This window comes from Chenopodium quinoa, unplaced genomic scaffold, assembly GCF_001683475.1.
Source record: "Chenopodium quinoa cultivar QQ74 unplaced genomic scaffold, ASM168347v1, whole genome shotgun sequence".
Lineage (NCBI taxonomy): Eukaryota > Viridiplantae > Streptophyta > Magnoliopsida > Caryophyllales > Amaranthaceae > Chenopodium > Chenopodium quinoa.
In genome coordinates, this window is record NW_018743327.1 from 2032815 (window position 1) to 2047908 (window position 15094).

General features: G+C 44.9%; 1 long non-coding RNA gene across 1 annotated transcript; it reads left to right on the forward strand.

Moving 5' to 3' along the window:
* Positions 1-1019: 1019 nt before the first annotated feature.
* Positions 1020-14786, forward strand: LOC110737388. Its single transcript, XR_002514382.1, has 4 exons — positions 1020-1281; positions 2741-2864; positions 14102-14191; positions 14364-14786. It is a non-coding gene; the product is annotated as an uncharacterized LOC110737388 (long non-coding RNA).
* Positions 14787-15094: the final 308 nt, after the last annotated feature.

The window sequence follows — 15094 nt, forward strand, 5'->3', positions numbered from 1 at the left end:
AAAATCCTTGTACTGTGAGAGACAACATTTGATTAAGCTCATTCAACATGCGTCTTCAAAAAAAACTTCATTTCGATTCTTTTTCGTGTCTTTCTTTTTCGGGAGAAAGTCGGTACCCTCCACAAAAATGACGGAAAATTTTACTATGCACACACGAGTCACATCGAATCGAGTCAACCTCGAGTCAGCCAATTAGTGAGTCAAGTTTATACCTTGAGTCAATGAGTCAAGCAACACTAAACATTAGGAAAACCCTAAAGAAAGATAAGCAAAGTCCTATAATCAAAGATATAAATGCAGGTACATCCCAGCAAGCAAGGACATTCCTGGATTTTTTTTTCGAAAAAAACCGCGAATATGACATAGGAGATTCCTCCAAGATAAGAGGAGTTACATTGATCGGTAAATTAGAGATGAAGAGCTTTAATTTACAAAGGATTTGAGCGGATTTGGTTGAAAGGAAACGACCAAGTTCAAAGTTCGAAGCGAAACCGAGCAACATCGGCAGAAAGAGCAGAATAGGGAAGACCAGACTCCAGCGCCAGACAACAACATCTAGCATTTAGCAACAGATTTCAGTGCCTGGCGCTAGATCTCAGCGTCTGGCGACAGAGCCAATTCTTGACGCCAGAGATATTTTAGCAGCGACAGAGCTCGAAGCCTCTCAGAATGGTTATTTCGACCTCATACAACAATTTCAGGTTCCTCGGTACGCCAGTTATCCCCTATAAGAAAATTGACATGATTAATAGTCGGCTTGATTACGATCGTAGTAAGTGATTGACTTGACAAAAAATTGTCTCACTTAGCCTAAGCGCCAAAAACACTGGCTCATTACAAGCACCAACGTATCAGTTTAAAAGCAAGCACTTAAACGACAATATTTTCAAATTCGGATTGTCGCGCATTCTTCTTAAAAGACAATTTTTCCAAAAATTGGATTGTCATCCCCAACTAACAATATTTCCAAAAATGGATTGTCGTGCATCTTTTTCAACGACAATTTTTTCATGATTGGATTGTCATCTCTGGCAAAGTTTCTAAGCGTGGATTGTCGTGCTCCTTCTCTGTTTGGCAATTTTTTCCAAGTTTGGAATTTCTGAAGCCGAAATGTCTGGACTTATGTCTTGCCGTACTGAATTTGGTCCTTCTCAACCTTTTAAAGGTGCTAAGATGACTGGATCTCTTCATATGACTATTCAAACTGCTGTTCTTATTGAGACTCATACTACTCTTGTTGCTGAAGTTTGTTGGTGTTCTTACTACATCTTCTCTACCCAGGTATAATTTCATTTATCTCGTCATTTTTCGATTTAATCCCCCTTTTTTTTAATATGTGATTTGCCCTTGATTTTGGAAATTTCCAGATCTTAAATGGGGTTTTATTGTTTTTGTGGATTGGATCTTGTTGGGTTTGATTCATGTTGTGATGATTTTAATGAAATGAGTAAATGATTGATTTGTAGAATTTTTGATTTGAAATGGACTATTTTTTCTAGGGTTGAAGATCTCAGATCTTGTGATTTTTTATTTTAAGAATTGTGGGTTAATTGATTAATGATAAAATTGGTGGTATATACTTAAATTATTTAATCAATTTTAGTGGGATTTGGTAGATGATTAGAGTTTAAAATGAATAAGTGTTTAATTTGTGTAATAAATAATTCGAAATGGGTTGTTCAATTCATTTCTGGATTCTTAAGATCTTTGATCTTATAGAACTATGGGGGAATTAATTAATATTAAAATTAAAATGGATGATTAAATGGTGGTATTACTGGTATATACTTAATTTGACTCCATGAATAGTTGCGATTTTAAGATAAAGTATGTAGTTGACCGCTTAGGTTTGAGAAGAAATTCAATCACTTGTTAAGATTGTATTAATGCATAACCTGCCTTTTTTTTATCAAAGAGAAGATGAACATTCAAGTTGGTTATATCAGAGAATTACAATTGATACTGATATATGTGTAAAAGCATCATCTGTATACGTTGTCTAATTATAGAAAGTTAGCGTCTGCATTAACTGCCTGCTATATTCAAAAGTACTGGTGAGATGATGTTTATGGTGGTTTAACTTGGTAGAATTAGAGGAAAGTTATGATTTTGGGAACGAATGTAGTTCGAGTTGTGTAGTTTGGCAGTTGTTCGTCTTTATTTTCTGGTTTGTTCTACAAAATTTGTAAGATAACTTGACATATGACTAAGATTTGTTTTGATTCTTGTTTATCTTTTTCGTTCTCAAGTGTCCTTGAAATGAGGTTGATACTAGTGACATTCCTTATGATCTTACTTTCTGGTGATTTCTCATCCAAGATGTCGTGTGGTTTAAGTTGCCACTTAAAGAGATACCTGCTACTGTCATTTTCATGTTTCTTGCAAGATTTATGAACATAGATACTAAGTAGACTCTTAGCAAGGTCCCATATTCTAAACGCCCTTCCAAATTATTTCTTATCAAGTTTATTATATGATTTGTTGTTGGATTTGTTGTCTACCGTTTAAATTCTCTTATGGGATTTATCCTGGTTACTCATTTATAGACACTTATTTTAATGGCAACTTTTGGAGTGGTTGTATTTCTTTTTGGATGGGATTGGAGCTCATTCAGTCATTCCACTCCCCAACAGATGCCCTGTGCTTTTATTAATAATTCTACAACTATTGATTATAAGTTATGACAGCTTGTTTTAATTATGAACATCTACCCTAATGTTTTATAGTTTTTGTTTTACAGATGTGTGCAACAAAAATTAGGGGGACCTACTGTTGCTGAATATGAGAAACTTCATACTGAGATGTCAGAGATGCAGGAGAAATACAAAGAGCTTCTGGCCACCCATCAAGAGACTATTAAGCAGGTATTTTCCTTTCCTTTTATTGTATTCATTGTATGATTTCCATAGGCAGTATATATGTAAGACTTACAAGCACTGAAACTGTTTTGGGTGTTTTTGTCCCTCGGGAGAGTTACAACACGAAAACTGATCCGGTGTGAGCTGTACCTGCAAAACAAACGGAGACACCGATTGGGTGGTGCTCCGCCTTCGACGAACAAGTTAGTAACTTGAAGGGAGAGAAAAAGGTGCAGAAATTTAGTGGGTATCTGCTCGGATTCCAAGCTCAGATGTCTCTATCACAGGGACAATTTGTAATAAAATGGTAAAAAACGTGCCCTCCAAAAGAGGGGAATCTCCCTATTTATAGGGTCCTCGGGATTTGTGCCCCTAATTAGGTCACTGAACCCTAATCATTGGTGGGCTGCGCCGCATTGCGGCTTTCTCAGGATTTGGCCTGAAGGCCGCCATTCCTCCCAGGTTTCTAGAGTGACACGTGTTAAGCAGGGATAGGTCTACCTTGGGCCATCCGGGGGCTAACACGTGTCATCCCCTGATTAGACCACGTGGCGGGGTAAAATTACCTTAAACATTTGCCCCTCACAGATGTAACGTGGCACACCACGTGGCATCTGTGACACGCGTCACGCTCCGGTTGGTGGTAATTTTACCACCGAAGAGTAACCGTTCACCTTCCGAGTAAATTACGGGAATGCCCCCGCATTTACCCTCTATATATAGCTGTTTACCCTCATAATTTTGTACGTTTACAAAAATTTTCAAGAGAGACAACTTTGAGAGAGCAGAAGTCATCCGTTTGAGTCAAGCGCAAGCAAGAAAACTCGTTCTTCGTCAACCCAGCCGGACCCGTCTATCTTCAGATATCAAATCTAAAGGTACCATCTCTGCCTCTCTTAGCTCTTTTCCTTGTTTCACCGCTTGTACATTTTTCTTGCAATAAATGGATGCATCACCAACACACACGGCACAGCCTAGGTTAGAATCCAGCCGGTCACCGGGGACGGCTGAGTCTAGGACTGGGAGTGCTGTCTCGGGGTGTTGGGACCACCCTTTAGCTTGGATTCCAACCATTTATGTGTCTGTGCAGGACACAATGGCTCGGGCTATGCAGACGGCTGTCGATCCGAATTACCGAAGCGAGGGCTCAGGCGGCCAAACGCCTGAGGGAGATGCGTCTGGTCAGAGAACCCAGACGGCTCTGGAGAGATCCCCTCCGCATGCCCCTTCGACTCCCGCAGATTCCTTTTTAGAATAATGCGACCAGGACGGTTACAAAGCCGTCTCAGCTCCTTTACCACAAATTGAGGGGGAGACGGAGAGTGACAGCTCCGCCTCCACTTCTGAGAGTAGTGACGACTTGCCACCGCTTGAGGATAGCGAGGAGGAGGAGAGGAAGAAGTGGAGTGAGAAGGACGACCCCTTCAAAATTCACGTCTTTGCCAAGGACAGAAGTCAAATGGAGGACAGCTTGAAGAGGTTTAAGCAAATGCACCCGTTAGGAGATGGGTACAAAATCAGAGTGCCGCCTGAGGACGGCACCATCGCCTGGGAAGACGATTAACAGAACGCCAACAGCTACTTCGGCTGTTTTGAGGCGGCGTTCAAGGCCGGTCTTCGCTTTCCCCTTCACCAGGCGGTGAAGGCAATCTTGAGAGGTTACGGCCTCGGAGTCTGGCAACTTACCCCCAATTCTTGGGCAAACATCTTGGGGTATGTTGACGCCTGTGAACTCTAGGGGCTCCATCCCGGCTGGGAAGCTTTTGCTAAGATGCATTATCTTTGCCGAAGCCTAGGTGGTTGGAGGGCGTGGTACACTTTAACCACGTATCCCCAATACATGATGTCCTTGGACAAGGTATCAAAATTTGACGGCTGGAAGCACAGGTTATACCAGCTGTCGGCTCCTAGCAAGTGAGAAAACTACGAGTTCCGCTAATACAATAAGAAGCCCGACCTGATGGGCCGTAAGTGCGCTCTTTCCCGGATCTCTGATGAGGACTTTGACAAAATAATTGAGGCAGACTTTTTCGGCCTCATAGACGCAACCTTGTCAACCGGGGAGACAATAAAAGTCCCCAAGAACTGGATCCCAAAGAGCGCCTGGTTCAGGGACGCATGCTTCTTAGCCGCCTGCGGGCTAGGAAACATGTTTACCAAACGTATGCGCCTAAGTTCACATCTGCCTGTAGTACTTTTGTATCAGAATTGATTGATGATATATTGACCAATCTTTTTCTTTTTTGCAGAAGAAGCTTTAAGCATTTTGCATACGGAGAAGACACCTAAACGGTCCTCTACAACCATCCGCAAAGAGCTTGCGGAAAAACAGGCGGCCACAGTCAGGGCCTAAGTAAAGAACGCTTGACTCTTTCTTAGGTTGGCCTCAAAGTTTACTTTCTCCGGATGCTAACTTTAACTTGGTAATTTTCACAGGGGGGAGAGGTAGGAAAGACGTTTGAGAAAGATCTGAAACAGGCCAGGGAGGAATCCGCCTCCACCCCTAACAAGACCAAAAAGTCAGCCTCCGCCCTAACTCCTGGCGCCTCAGCCGAGAACCAAAAGATGCGGATAGGGGGGCGAAACGAAAGGATAGGCGGAAGTGTGTGCCTCGACCTCACTAACCCCTTAACAGCAACCGGGGGGTTCACCACGCCTGTAAGAGGCTCCCGCTTGGCCGGCTGTAAAGGTAAGAACCCATTTGAATCCCCGCCTGAGTTGGGGTGGCCTTTGCGAGTGAAATCCCACTCCCAGTAGACGTTATCCTCAGACTGTCGGCAACAGATAGGTGCTGCCTTAATTTCGCACTCATCACCTATTGATTATGGTGCAGATCAATCTCCCCGCTGGCCAGACGTCCAGAAGCATGCTAAAGCCATGTTGGAGGCGGTGAGCAGGAAGGACAAGAATGCTATCCCTGGGATAGAGATGTTCAACCTGGAATGAATCTTGTCCCTTCTGGCTGAGGTAAGATACTTAACAATTTTTTCCAAGTGCTTTACTCCGCCTGGAATATTAACTTGATTTGTTTTTGCAGCCTTTGCTGCGGGTAGACGGGCTCAAGCGTCCTTATTCCCGCAAACGGGAAGAGGTAAAAAGGGCCAAGAAGTCCGCCACAGACGCTGATAATGTTGATTTATACTCCACTATCGTAAATGAACTTGAAACTAAAGCAATCACAATGACACAGACGTCGAAAATCCAGCAGCTGGAGGCGGATCTGAAGACGGCCAACCAGCGGGTGAGCAACGCTGAGACGACTCAGAAGAAGGCGGAGGAGGCCCAGAAAAAGGTAGATGAGGGTCTCAAGAAGGCTGACGAGGCGCTCATAAAGGCGCCTGGGCTACCTTGTACCCAGACAAGGATTATGGCATCTGGGCACTGGCTCACAGGTACGCCGAGGACGTGGTGTACTTGAGAGAGAAAGGTGAGCCAGAGCCTGAGTCCTTTGACGCCTGGGCTAACGCCAACATTGAGCTTCCCGCGCCTGAGCTACCCGGTCTAGGTGAAGCACAAGAGATTCCCTCGGATGATGAGGAAGAGGACCAGGAGGAGCCGCTTGCAGGCCAGAAGTGATTTTTCAGCGGCAGTATGCCAACTCTTTTTTATTTTAGCTTTGCTTTTCCGGCCTGCGTGCCGAGTATCCTTGTATTTACCGGCTGAGGAGTCGGGTTAATCAACAATATCTCTTTTCTTCTGGACGGGGTCCGGTTAACATTTGATCCACTACAACCGTTTGGTTGGGTGAACTTTTAATGAATGCACCGACGGAGTCGGTTTTGATCATTTTTGGATTTTAATTTTTGCATTTTTGCGTATATGCCTGATTTTTGCCTAATTTATCAAAAGCATGCGGCAATATTTTGCCTAACTTATCAAAAGCCGGCTAATCTTGCCCCTGGACGGCTATATGGTTGGTTTCAAATGGAGTTGGTTGATTGACTTGGGAACGTCTGATGCTGCAAAGAGCATGATACGTTTGTAAGTCAATCAATCACAGTAGTGATTGCCCTAAACCAAGTGCATAGCCGTACACCAACAGGCGTTCCAGTCACTACCCAAACTGTTTTTTTCCGTCTTGGTAAAGATTGCATAGCCATTGCACACCTCCTTTGCCCCAATTGGGATAGAAAGTGAAACTTTGGAATAAATAACCCAAGTGAGAACTTCAGCCGGTGACCAACTGATGCCTAGGGGCATCCGGTATTCAATAACTTGGTCGTTCTTCACAGATCATTCTGGTCAGACGGCTATGAGTTGACCAATTCGGTCATTCAATTTTTACCGTCTGCATAGGTACGTAGAACTGACAAATAGTCTGTTCTCTGCGACGATTGCACCCGAAGAGGTGTCGCCGGACGCCTTTGTCCATGTTGGGACAGGCGGTTTTATAAAATAAGCAACCAGCCGGCTGTTTTAGCCTTTGGTCTTGTTTAGGACCGGTTGAATAGCCACTAAGCGTTTTTATGATTAGCTTTTAATCGGATCATTGTCACAACATTAAATTTACACTAAGTGTCGAACTTAGTTATTTTAAACAAATAAGCCTGTCTGGGTATTACCCAGACGGACAGACAATTATTAAGTCATACCAAGTATTAAACTTAGTTAAATAAACAAAGGATCCGTCTGAGTATTACCCAGGCGGTCAAACAAATGTAACCTTTACTAAGTATCAAACTTAATTAGGTAAATGAAGAATTCGTCTGAGTATTACCTAGGCGAATAATCAAAACAATTTCGCAAACAAAGTCTGAATTCTCATTAATTGACTCACTGTTTACAAAAAACATACATTCTCAGAAGTAGTACTTTTTCAAGTTGTCTACATTCCAAGTTCTGGGCAGGCGTCTACCGTCTGGAGTTTCCAGGCGGTAGGTGCCGTCTCTTACTTCTTCATAGATCCTGTAGGGTCCTTCCCAATTTAGTGTTAGATTTCCCAACTCATTGGCCCTACCGGTTGCCTCCATTTTCCGTAACACTAAATCTTCAACTTTCAAGGGACGCTTGTGTACTCTCCTGTTGTAAGCTCTGGTCATTCTCAGACGGTAAATCTCATGACGCAAGGCGGCATTGCCCTTGCGTTCTGGGAGTGAATCCAATGCCAGGCGCATTGCTTCCCAGTTTGTCTCTTCATCATATAGCATGACTCTAAGAGTCGGCTCATAATGTTAAATGGGCAAGACGGCTTCAGCACCGTAAACCATGAGAAATGGGGTTTCACCGGTTGCCCCCTTTGTTGTTGTCCGGATGGCCCATAGGACATGGATTAACTCTTCTACCCATAAGCCACCTACTCTTTCAATTTTCTTCTTAATGCCGTCTGAGATTAGTTTGTTGAAGGCTTCAACTTGGCCGTTTCCTTGGGGTCGGCTGACTGATGCAAAACAGCTTGAGATCCCTTGATCACCCAACCAAGTTTTGAGCTGAGGCGTCTCAAACCGAGGACCATTATCGAACACCATAGACATAGGTACCCCATACCGGGTGATAATGTTCTTCCAGATGAAGGAAATTACGTCTGAGGTCTTGATATTCTTAACCGCCTCATCCTTCACCCACTTGGTGAAATAATCAACAGCCACCAAGATGTAGCGCTTTCCACCTGGAGCAGGCGTGTAAGGACCTAAAATGTCCATGCCCCATTTTGTAAACGGGATTGGGCTGTAGATGGCCATCAGTTCAGTAGCCGGACGGTGAATAAGTTTGCCAAATTTTTGGCACTTGTCACATTTCTTCACCAACTCCTTGGCATCTGCCTCAAGAGTGGGCCAAAAATAATGTCGTCTGGCTCTGACAGCTAGGGACCTACCGCCTATGTGGGAGGCGCAGAATCCCGAGTGCAAGTCTTCGAGAACTTCCATCCCCTTTTCTGGGGTGAAACTTGAAGAGAGGCTTCAGAAACCCCACCTTGAAGAGTTCTCCGATTCTCAACTCGAAGCTTGCAGCTCGCTTCTTCAGGACGGCTGCCTCCTATAGCGAATTAGGAAGTGTATCGTCTGAAAGGTAGTCCCGGATGCCATCCATCCAGGTAGAGCTTCGGTCAAGAATTCCAATGGGGTCTTCATAGATGCTTCTTTTTTCAAGTACTTCCCAGAAGACTGACCGAGGCGTATCATGGCAGGCGGAAGATGCCAGTTTTGACAATGCATCCGCCAAGTTATTATCCGACCTAGGCACTTGATTCATACGGAATTCCTCAAGTGCCCCAGCCTCTTCTTTGACTACTTGAAGGTATTTGATCATAGCCGGATGAGTTGCCTCATATTTTCTCTCATACTGGCTAACGACCAACTGTGAATCAGAGTAGGCGTCAATTTTCATTGCCTTTGCCGCCTTACACATACGGATACCGGCTAGCAGGGCTTCATACTCTGCCTCATTATTAGAGGCCTGAAACTTGAACCGTAGTGCATACTCATATCTGTCCCCTTCATGAGACTCGTAGATTACACCTGCACCACAGCCGTTCTTTGTAGAGCTCCGGTTTACATACACTTTCCAAACCTGAACAAGATTATCTGGAGCCACCGGACGGGTCATTTCAACTATGAAATCAGCAAACGCCTGACCTTTCACTGCCTTTCTTGGTTCGTAAGTAATTTTAAGACTTTGCATTTCAATAGCCCATTTCAACATTGTCCTGGATGACTCCAAGGTGGACATTGGCCGCTTGAGTGGCTGGTCGGTGTAAATCACCACCAGATGTGCCAGAAAGTAAGGCTTCAGCTTTTTGAATGCCATATACAAAGCAAGGCCAAATTTTTCAATCATGGGGTACCGAAGTTCAGCATGTTTGAGAACATAGCTAATGAAGTAAACCGGGAGCTGAACGCCGTCTCGCTCAACAAGGAGAATGGCACTGAGAGCGTGATCTGAGACGGATAAATACATGTACAACATCTCCCTAGGCAAGGGACTGACCAGCCTAGGTAGAGAATGCAAATGTTCTTTTAACTTCTAGAATGCCGTCTCATCATCGTCTCCCCATTTAAACCTGGTCTTCTTCCTGATAACTTGGAAGAAGTAAAGGCATTTGTCGCCTGACCGGCTGAGGAACCTCCCCAAGGCGGCCAGGTAACCAGTGAGTCTCTGAACTTCCTTGACAGAATGGGGTGACTTCATGTCAATCACCGCCTATATCTTTTCGGGGTTAGCCTCTATTCCCCTTTGATTAATCAGGAATCCGAGAAACTTCCCAGACTCAACACCAAAGACGCATTTCTTGGGGTTTAACATGACCTTATGCCGCCTGAGGGTGGTGAATGTTTCTCGGAGATCAGCAAGATGATCCGCCTGTTGCTTGGATTTGACTATCATGTCATCAACATACGCCTCCACATTCCTCCCAATTAGATTAATGAAGACCGTATTAATCATCCGTTGGAAAGTGGCAGGCGCATTTTTCAAGCCAAACGACATCACAGTATAACAGAATAACCCCAAATCAGTGACGAAGGTCGTCTTCTCTTGATCTTTCTTCTAGAGGGGTATCTGATGGAAGCCGGAATAGGCATCCATAAAGCTCATCAAGGCATGACCGGCTGTGGAGTGGACCAGACTGTCGATCTTTAGAAGCTGGTAACTATCCTTTGGACATGCCTTGTTAAGGTTTGTGTAATCAACACACATGCGCCAGGTCCCATTCGGTTTTTTAACATGGACCACATTGGCCACCCAGTCGGGGAAATTACAAGGCCGAATGAACCTGGCGTCTAGCAGCTTTTTGACTTCGGCAGCTGCCGCCTGAATTCTTTCCTCGTCGTGGTTTCTTTTCTTTTGCCGGATGGGCTTCTTTTTGGGGTCCACGGCGAGTTTGTGGACAGCGAAATCCGGGCTGACGCCTGACATCTCTTCCACTTCAAAGGCAAAAATGTCTTTGAATTCTTTCAGCAGAAGGTGCAAGCTTGCACCCAGAGTAGCATGAGCAACCGTCCTAACCTTTACAGTACGCTCTGGACGGCTGTCATCCAGAGCGAGATCAATGTTTTCACCAGCTGGTAGGGAACGGAGCTTGTCTAACCGTTCACCGATCAGTGATTGCTATTTTTTCTCTTTCTTCACCTCCACCAGCAGAGGTGCCTTTCTTTTCTTCCCGAATGCTGGTGGGGCAGGTACTGGCTCGGCATCCTTGACATTGTCAAGGTCTATTGGTTCCTGGCCGCCTGGGGCCACATTATCTTTGACGGCCGAGAGATAACACTCTCGGGCCGTCTTCTGATCCCCATTCAAGGAACCAACAGAGCCGTCATCCCTCTCATACTTGATGAGCATGAGAGACGGGATGATTACCGCCTTGGTTTCGTTGAGAGTTGGCGGACCAAGGATAATGTTGTAGGCGGTCAACTCCTCAACGACCAAGAATCTGACGACAATATGTCGTCCCTGGCCTTTCTCTCCCAGCCAGATGGGTAAGTCAATTCTTCCGGCTGGGTAGACCATCCCAGCCCCAAAACCAACCAGGGGGTGGGTGACCGGATGCATGCTGCTGACATTGTATTTCAGATTTCGCAGGCACCGGAGGCTGATGATGTCTGATGAGCTGCCAGTGTCATTAAGGATCCGTCCAACCAGCCGGTTGGCCACCTTACATTCAATGACGACCGGATCATCATGCGGACGGCAGACGCTGCCCTTGTCCTTCTCAATGATCAGGATGTTTGGGAAGGAGGAGCTGGTAGACGCCTGCTCATCCTCATTTTTGTCCCTCTTTCGAAGATGGCTCTTGGTGCCCCGGATGGTAGGGCCACCACATGAGAACCCGCCTGCTATTGTGTAGACCGGCTCCTTGTCGGTATCCGAGCTACTAGCAAAATGGGGGGTAGCCTTGGAGGACTGACCCTTGCTCTTCTTCTTTTCCCCGGATGGGGACTTTAACATCCCCTTGTCAGCCAGACGGTCCAACGCCCGTTGAAGGCTGAAGCAGTCGTTGGTGTCATGGCTAACTTCCTCATGGTATTGGCTGAATTTGTTTTTGTTCCTTGATTGAATGGAACTTTTCATTGGATTCGGCTTATCTAAGGACAGTCGGTCCTTAATATCCATGACGATGGAGTTGCAGTCCTTGTTAAACTCGTACTTAGGGACGTACGGTTTAAATTCTTTCTTTTTCTTCTGAGACGGCTGGTCAGAGTCACTAACCGCCCAGATTTCTTTTCTTTTATTGCTCTCTTCTTTATTTTTGGCCGGCTGAGCAGGCCGGCTGTCTTTCTGTTTGTCAGAATTCTTGGAGTCCGACTGATTACCAGGCGAGCAGAGGTCGGTTGCTTGAATATAGCTTTCCGCCTCCCTCAGGGCCGCCTGTAAAGTGAAAGCCCCTTTTCTGACTAGGTCGAACTTAAAGGTCGACCCATCTCTCAGACCCTTGAAAAAGTCTGTAAAAGCTACCTCATCAGACAGTCCCTAAATTTGAATTCTGATCAGATTGAACCGCCTGACATAGGAGCGCAACCCTTCTCTCTCTCCCTGCTTAACGGTGCTCAAGTTAAGACTTGTTTTCTTAGCAGGGAGGTTCATTGAGAAGTTGGAAGCAAACAGGAAGGCAAGCTTCTTGAAGCTATCAATGGACCCGGTTGGCAAGTTGCCAAACCATTGTTGGGCAATGCCCTTCAATGTAGCCAGGAAGCATCGTCACCAAGTGGCATCATCCAACCCCTGTAAGTACATGAGGTTGGTGTAAGCCATGAGGTGATCTTCCGGGTTGGTGGTACCATCATAGGTACCTACCAATACATTCTTAACCTTGGCCGGCTGTGCCGCTTCAGTTTTCTCCCGGGTGAACGCAGAAAGTTGTTCACCGAGGCGAAGTAGACGGAGCTGCCAGTCTAGTGGCTGGACATTGTGATATGCCGCCTGACCTCCGAAGAGGACCGACTGCATGAAGTGAGGGGGATACTGACCGTAGACCTGAGATGGTACATACGATAAAGTTCCTATCATCTGAGGGCCAGAATGGACGGTATTACCGCCTGTCTGGCTCTCGTGCAGGGAAAGTGCATTCCCTGCAGACGTATTGTTGAAGCTGACAGGATAGTTCGACGTGGAAGCTGACTCAGACAACTGTTGATTTCTCTTCCGGTTGATGATTTCCCGGGCATCAAGAGTTGATTTTTTACTTCCCATCGACTGTTGAGTCCGGCGGGTATTGTTGGAATTCCTCTTAGGAAGAAGAATTTTGGACCAATAATTGGTCCCGACTGCCTTCTCCTTTGGATGAAGAGTGGGCTGCCGATCTATGACTAACTTCCCCTTTTCAAGAGGAGTCTTCTTGGCCGACTGGCCTCTACTTGGGCCAGCCCGACCCTTAGTGATGAGCTCTTTAATTTCACCCTTGAAACTCGTCATGAATCTCATGAGTTCGTCTCGGGTGATGGGTGCTGATCCAACTGTCGTATGGGTTTCCCCTTCCGGCTGTCCAGGGGGTCGATTTGTACCCGCCTAGGAGGCACCCCGCTCCAAAGTCTCTCTGGGCCGGGTGCGCTTGGTTATTAGAGAGCCATCATTAGCTGTATAGGTTTTGAGCTGAGGATCTTTATCCTCCTGGTCTGTAAAGACTTCAGGGTCATCGCCCAGAAGATTAGGAGGTGGTAGAGACTCTTGAACCATCTTTGAGGTACTCTCCCCACAAACGGAGACACCGGTTGGGTGGTGCTCCGCCTCCGACGAACAAGTTAGTAACTTGAAAGGAGAGAAAAAGGTGCGGAAATTTAGGTGGGTATCTACTCGGATTCCTAGCTCAGATGTCTCTATCATAGGGACAATTTGAAATAAAATGTTAAAAAACGTGCCCTCCAAAAGAGGGGAATCTCCCTATTTATAGGGTCCTCGGGATTTGTGCCCCTGATTAGGTCACTAAACCCTAATCATTGATGGGTTGCGCCGTATTGCGGCTTTCTCGGGATTTGGGCCTGAAGGCCGCCATTCCTCCCAGGTTTCTGGAGTGACACGTGTCAAGCAGGGATAGGTCCACCTTGGGCCATCCGGGGGCTGACACGTGTTATCCCCTGATTGGACCACGTGGCGGGGTAAAATTACCCTAAACAGGAACTGTCATAGTTTACTCTGGTTTCCTTTCGATCTTTTCCGGCTCTCAGCCTGATAAATGTGTAGTGTATGTGTGTGTCATTGTATAATTTCCATTGGCAGTATATATGTAAGGCTTACAAGCACTTCCCTCAGCCTGATGTGTGTGTGTGCGTATTTTTAACTATGCAGATTAATTTTTAATAGTTCTTTTTTTGCAGGTTCTTCTTGATTAGGAGAGATGTATGACAAGTAGTGATGGCTCTAGCATTCCCGGTTCACTTGCTGTGCCTATGGGAGCTGAAAATCAGGTTTGTAAAATTGTAAAGCTAAAATTGTATATATTATTTTTTTTTTAACTTTGATAAATAATATAGGCATGTTGTGTTTGATTCTTCACTAGTGTAGTTTGCATTTTTTTGCTTCAGATCTATCGATTTTATTTTATTTTTATTTTTCTGATTTTGGATCTTTCTTTGCTAGTTTGGGTATGGTGATAAGTAAACCGAGAGTACGGCAAGATGTGCTACTCAGATCTTCTCCGGGGGCTTCAACGGTTTAATAATCAACACGGTTGGTAGTTCTTCCTCCGGTTCCTCATCCGCTGCCCCCCTTTGCTGAAATCACGCCAAAATTAAACAATAACAGGAACAACCCCAGAAAGAACAACTGTTGTTGCTGAAACAGTTTCGAATTATGAGCAAACGAGAGAGCAACGTATTGAATTTGAATCTCATCTTAGTCATAGCAATTAGCAAGTGCATGACTTGTTTTTAATTTCTTTAATAGATAAAATCATTTGAATGTTGTATAACTTTTGCTAATTGAATTTCAACTATATATTTGTATAAATTATTATTTAAATCTATTTTTTTAATTGATAATTTATAATAGTAATTAAAATTTGGCAGCATACTAGCAGGTATCAGCTGCTGGATTTTTTTTTATTTTGGGTTCAATTGTATTCGTAACGGGCAGTCAGACTATCCGTTACAAATAACCCGTTATTCGTAACGTGCAATCAGACTGCCCGTTACGAATAACCCGTTATTTTGTAACAGGCAGCGCCTGTTATGAATAACATATCCTATCCGTAATGGCAGCATACGTTACGCCCGCTGCCTGTTACGAATAGGCTGTTTTTGCCCGTTACGGATAGCTATTTTTCCACTAGTAAGAACTTCCCGAGAAGTTATCATTTAGCTTGAATTTGG